We start from the raw sequence: 7,241 nt of genomic DNA on the forward strand, positions 1-7,241 counted from the left end.
TGTCTTTTATTCCTATCTCTGTTACCGTGATTAGAGAAACCACTTTGGTTGTCCTAATTATTATTGTGGTAGTTATTCCTTTGAGTGAAATTGACCTCTACAAGGCTCAACTTCTCTTCACCATTGAGAAGTTGAGCCTCCTCTAACAACAATAGATGGTGCAGTTCACTCATGGTGATGGGATGAACATGAGTTGTCACTGATATGCAAAAAGTTGCATATTCATCGGTAAATGCTTAAGGATGTACATTACTATATTCTCATCACCAATCGGCTTAGCAGCCATAGTCAATTGGTGACTGATTGACTTAGCCTTTTGGATGTAGTCTTCAATGGACTTGTCACTCTTATGCATAGTTTGTAGTTGGCCTTTCGATTGCATGATCTTTGATTGAGAGTGGGCATCATATCCCTCTCTTAGGGCTTTCCAGATGTCAAAAGACATTTTTAAACTGATCACCTGTGGGTGCACAGGTTTAGTAAGAGATGAGATAATCTAGCTTAGCAAGGCATGGTCTTGTCTCTTCCACGAGACATACTCAGGATTCAATTTCCAAATTCTATCTTGAACAATATATTGATTTGAACAAGCGTTTGATCCATCTATAAACCCTTCCAAATCATGCGACATGGCATATAATTTTTCGCAGTTAATTTGGTGGAGAGCAAATACTGAAGAGAGCTCAGAGAAAGTAAAACAAGTGAAGATGAGATGGAGGAACTTATCTTAGATGATGACAACTATATTATAAATTGCATGTGCAGTTGAAACGAGGAAGATCCTTGCTATGACTATTGCCCATGATTAAGCTCTGATACCATAAAGAAATCAACAAACATGCGAATAACGAACACATGATTAAGATGTTGATTCCCACATGAAGAAGGAACTCACGCACACTCAAGAAAACAAAGAATCAAATTTTGAACATGGTTCAGTCTTAACGACCTACGATCACGATATCTATCTCTCTCACACCTTAACGTGAGATAGAGGTTCTCTATTTATAGAGAAAATATTACAAAGACTGAATAGAGGACTTTGAACGTATGGAATCTCTTGAATATAAGGAGTCTCTCTGATGTTATCTATAATATCAAGAAATGTTACATGAGATTGGTAGGACTCTTTGGATTTGCTCTCAACACATGTCTCTTCTTTGGATTGACTTTCTTTGCTCTTATTACGAGAGTCCTCCACAAACTTGCTGCCTTTAATTATTGATCCTTGATGGACTTGGATCACAATTTGTGGATCTGAACCATGTGTCTTGATGAAAACTATCAAGAAAAAAAGATCCTAATTTTGTAATATCGGAAATTCAGGGATAACATAACTCATCATTGGTTTAGACTTACTAAAATACGATTAAGCTAGCTATTTTCATGTAACGAAAGAGACATGCTTAATGGGGGCATTATTTTCTCAACATAACAAAAAATTCAATGAATTTAAAAAAGATATCTACACTGACAACTAAGGGTGTCACTGTAAGAAAAATAAGTGGGTTCTAACATGGATCCAACTAAGATGTGCTAATGCCAAGTCTGGACCCGGGAGTTGACCAATTAAATCTTCTAAAGAAAAAACCATATCTGGGTCTTAAAAAGATCAAATAAATGATACTCGGTATATATATAGATAGAGAGAGAGATGGAAGTAACATCTAGACATTGGACACATGTGCATTATTAAAAAAATGTCCTTTAGAGGTGGTGTTAACTGTCGCTAAAGAGTTTTTTTATTAGATCCTTTAGCAACAGTTAAAACCCACCATTAAAGGGTCTTTTTTAATACATGCAGCACATGATTGCACACATCATTCAATGGATGGGATTGGTCATACCTAATCCAGACACCCTTTTGAACACCATTTCAGGTCACTAAGAAAAGATATAACATGCTTACATTTTGCTCAACCCCTCCCATCATTGATTATTGAGAAGTAGTGTGTGTGTGTGTGTGTGTGTGTTCCCATTTCACATTTAGGGTATGTTTGGTGCCTTATCCAAGATTAGATAAAATAATTGAAATTAACAAACATAACATATGTTTTGTCTGTTCTGTAACATCTATACTACGTTCAACGTTAGTTTCAACACTATAAGAAGTATTCCTTGTGTCCAGTATTTGATTTTCATGTTGTGCGGACAACTTGAACACATACGGATAATGGGTCGGATAACTTCATTTTGGATCATATGTCTTTATCCGCCCAACCATATGAGTGCGTTAACAAGTTTATTATGGCTTTAACTTCAAATATGGATCTCGGATTGGATCTAAAAACTAAAAAATATTTAAATCTTGAATAATTTGAGAGAAAATAAGAATTGATATTTTATTAACATATAAATGGTTTAATTGGTGTCACATTGGATCTAATTATGAAAGTTTATCAAAAAGTTATGGATTTTAGCCATAAATATGAATCTCAAATTGGATCCAAGCAAGGAAAAAAAGTTTAAATTTTGGGTATTTTGAAAAAATAAGAATTCATATTTTTTATACACAAATGCAACAACCATAAATAAATCATAAAACCCTAAAATACAAGAAAATAAATCATAAACAAACCAAAGAAATAATCAATGCCCTAATTAAAGAAAATCAAAGAAAAACCCCTAATCAATAGAAATCAAAGAAAAAACCCTAATCAATGAAAATCAAAGAAAAATCCTAATTATTTAAAAAAATCCTTAAGAAGATCAAAGAAAAATCAAAGTCCTAATCAAAGAAAATCAAAGCCTTAATAAAAAAATCAAAGAAAAAAACCTTAATCAATGACAATCAAAGAAAAAGCTCTGATAAAAGAAAATCAAAGCCCTAATAAAAGAAAATCAAAGATCAAAGAAAAAATTAATCAAAGAAAAATCAAAGAAGATCAAAGAAAAAATTAAGCCCTAAGAAGAGGAACAAAGAACAAAAAAGGAGAGTGACAGAGAGAGGAAGGAAGAAGTGAGAGAGAGACTGAGATCACCTTCGACCTCGATGGGGCTCCGATGTACAGGAGATAGGGCGGGGGGGGGGGGGGGGGGGGGGGGGGGGAGAATGAGAGGGTCAAGAGACCCCCTCCACCCATTTTTTTTTTAATATATGATCCCCCATCCTGTTCTGGGCGTAACAGGTGGTAGAATGATGAAACATCATTCCAGAGATGCAGCGGACCCACATTCCGTGCATTCACCACATCTCTTGTTTGGCGGCCCAACCTTATTTGTGGTTGCGTCGTCGCAAATCACGCTGGGAGCGGGCCACCAAACAAGCTCTTAAGGAATGACCAAGACAAGAAGTTTGCTTTAAAGAATGCTCAAGACATCAAAGGTGTATTGAACAAAAAACATTACTCCTTTGTCAACTAATTGAAATATGATTCTTGTTGAAGGAACTAAGGAAAACAGTAATCCAAAACAAAGAGTAGTCTGCTGTGTAGAACTGAAAGTAATATGAATTGTGAAGCAATTACAGTGAATAATGAAGATGATATATAATTCCAAATCTCTGGAATTGGTTCGTACGAGTCGATTTGGACACTTCAATTATATGAAAATGAAATTACTAAGAAAAGCACCACCGTATACCAAAGTACAGGAAGCAGTGTTTTTCCTTCCATGTGGGTGCTAGGAGATAGACCAAGCATATATAAAAGACAATCTTCATGATCACTTTTATCAACCTCACATGGCTCATGCTGAACCAATATATGGTAGCTTTATTTGAAGTTTGATGGCCTTGGATTCTGTCCAAAGCACGTCAAGTGCAAGGGCGGAAAGTCATATTTGCTGGTGTCTGTCTCCATGATACAGAAGACCTTTATTGCAAGCCGTAGTGACTGATAACCAGAATTCTAAACCACTCGATCTTTCCTATTAGCATGACTACTTCAGTCCAAGTGAGATGGTGCTAAGAAGGGACTCGGATCTACACAACTCCATGGAATCCATGCACACCACCGTTCTAAAAAAGTGCTACTATGTAGTTTTTCTATCGAATGCCAGTCTGACTCGAGCATACCTTTGTTTGGCTTAACTGCACTAAACGTTAGACGATGGCATGCATTGACCAGGGTAGGGATTGATTTTATGGGGTAAGTGCTGATCATATCTGATGCGCCTTCTAGGTCTACAGGTTATGTCACTAGTATACTCCAACTTACCCCATGCCATGTTACCTTGTGTTCTATTTTATGAAAAATTACGTAGGAATGGTGTGTGTAAAGAGCGATAAACACTAAAAAATATCAATCATTGAATAAATTTCTTTACTCGTACTCAAAATACATAGCCCACAATGTATATATGGAGTTGTGTGCCTTTTTTACACACTTCTTATGCATAAATGATAACTTTTGACCTTTCTTTCATGAGCTACATCTTTAATTACTAATTTTATCTTAATGGCTTACTAGTGACTATTAATGACATGCACGACCACTACTTGCATGCCTTAACTCACATCACTCATAACTTATATAATTAACTTCTCTCTTGACTCTTCACATGTCGTCTCAATGGCTTTACGCTTGACATGTCCCACTACATGCATGCAATAAGACCATTAAAAGACTCTATTTTAATCTACTAAATGCATATGTAACCTATATAATAACCTCACATTGACACTTTTCTATACATACCCTATTATATTATGAGAATGCCAACTTTGCTCATGAAATCTCAAAATACCAGTACACATTGACAAAGTTATTACTATCACAATATCCAATGCATAAAATAATTCATAATCAAGTGTTTTCTTCAAGTATCATAAAATTCTTCTAACGACCTTCAAATAAGTTTGATTTGGATTCTCTATAGATCTACTTATCAAGCCAACATAATACAAAATGTTTAACCTTGTACAAGTGAGATAATGCAAGCTTCCTGTTATGCTTTTGAAGTAAGCAGGATCGACATGAGATTCATTATATTTATTACTTATTTTACACTAAACTGGTCTACAAACCGATTTGCAATTCTCCATTTAAATTTTTTTAAGAATTTCTTTGGCTTATCTACTTTGAAAAATAAAAACTCTATTATCAAGTTTCTTCTCTTCAATGCCAAGAAAATAGTTCATGGGCCCAACATCCATCATTTTACTAATTAGTTATGAACCTTTTGAATTCATCTATCATGATGAGGTACTACCGGTAAATATCAAGACATCAACATAGAGGTATGATATCAAAATATCATCACCATTGTTCATTTTCAAGTATAATGCATGATCATATGGGCATTTTGAGAACCCATTGTCATGAAAATACTTGTTAATTTTAGCATTCGAAGCTCTAGGGCTTACTTTAACCCATAAAGTGTTTTATGTAATTTGTAAACTTTGTCTTCATGCCCTTTAACAAAATAACCCCTTGGTTGCTCACCTTATCTTCAAGTATGCTCATTAATATTTTCGATTTGAGAATAAATTTAACTTAAGCTCCTTGTTTTTTGTGAAATTTCACCATCATGAATGAGATTTTGAGGAATTCTTGGGGCTTGTTGAGGTGAAGATGGTGAAACATTAGTTTATTGCTCTTGCCTTCTACCTTCTTCTTTAAGCTCAACTACAACATCATTTTTGTTATCACTATTTTCCTAGTTTTGTGAAATATTTTTATCAAACTCAACATCTATACTTATAACCAACTTCTTATTCTCCATGTCATAAAGCTTATAAGCTTTTGAGCTTTCATGGTAACCAATTAAAACACACTTTCGACTTTTGTCATTCAATTTTGATCGGTTTTTATCTGGAATGTGAGCTTACCCAATTTAACAAAAAACTCCCAAATGACTAACACTTGATTTATGATCACTCTATGCATCTTGTGGAGTCATAAAACAGACTTTCTTAGTGGGACATCTATTCAAGAGATACACCGACCGGTCACATTTTATGTTAAGATTGTAACATTATGCGTGCATTATTTTTTCCTATATGGCAAAAAGGCTATACCAAGAGTGCGAGACACGAGTAGATTGGACTATTTCTATGAAAGAGTTTTTTTTTTCTAATACTAATAATTTGGTTATTCTTTTAATGGGCTGCTTAAAAAATTTTCTGACAATTGTTAAACCATTCATTATGATTGTTAGGCACCAAAAATAAGGAGCTTTAGATTTTCGAACAAGGGTCTCTAATAATTTAAAACCATTGCTTTCAAAATGGTCGGTTTGATGTCTGTTTAATTAAAACAGAAGTTGGTTCACTTGCATGTGATAAAGGCACAAGCAGTGCATATTGTCACATGGATGTGCATCTCAACTTAGTATACATATTCATGAACCAAAAGTACATGGCCAACCTTTTGAATCTTGATCTAAAATACATATCTAGCTGTGAGTACACTCCAAATAAATGTCTAGCTGGAATGAATAATCATTCTTCTTTTTCTTGCATCTGAGTACACTCCAAATAAATATCTAGCTGGAGTGAATAATTGTTTTTCTTTTTCTTTTGATATCTTTTTAATATAATAAAACCTTTTTTCTTTTACTTTTTTGGACTAATAGGGTTTAACCTAACATTGACATAAGGCTTTAAAATGCATTTTTTTTTTGCTAGGCCAAGGGAAAACCTCCCATCTCACTAACCATACATTGGCAGACCTTTAATGAATAAAACCCTACCCCTGCCCAGTGGAAAGTACACCCAACTTAAACCTTGCAGTAACAGACACCCCTCATGTGTTTTAAACTGGGACAAACCACGATCGCCCCTAGCTATAGTAAGGTGCTTTAAGCTTGGAGTATCACTGTATATAACTTTACTCGATTATTTTTATACTTAGTAATGAATCTGGTAGGGGTCTGCCCAACCCTAGCTTGCCTTTCAAAAAAAAAAACTGATTAGTTTTTTCATGACAAACCTTGAAATGTTAGCAGTTTAATTTGAGAAAACTGATCTTTTAGTTAATCAGGAAAAATGCCATAGAATATAAAAGACAATTTGGTTCCTCATCCCCTATGTCATCCTCCATTTTCATACCCTTCTTAAATCTTATGGTGCAAGTTGTTTTGATGAGATCTGACCTTATAGATGGATTCAGTGTAGTCGATTTAGTAAGACTCGACCCCTAGATGTTATCTTTTCAACCCAAAAAATATGATTTTTAAATCACAATTGTGCTTTGTTTTGCCAACCATTGATTTTTGAATTGCAAAAGAATCCTGCAGACAAGTAGGATTTTAGAGATTTAAGTGTCAATCGTCACTAAATGAGCGATGTAGATCACATC

Source organism: Nuphar pumila, chromosome 2 (genome assembly GCF_984573655.1).
Source record: "Nuphar pumila chromosome 2, dmNupPumi1.hap1.1, whole genome shotgun sequence".
NCBI lineage: Eukaryota > Viridiplantae > Streptophyta > Magnoliopsida > Nymphaeales > Nymphaeaceae > Nuphar > Nuphar pumila.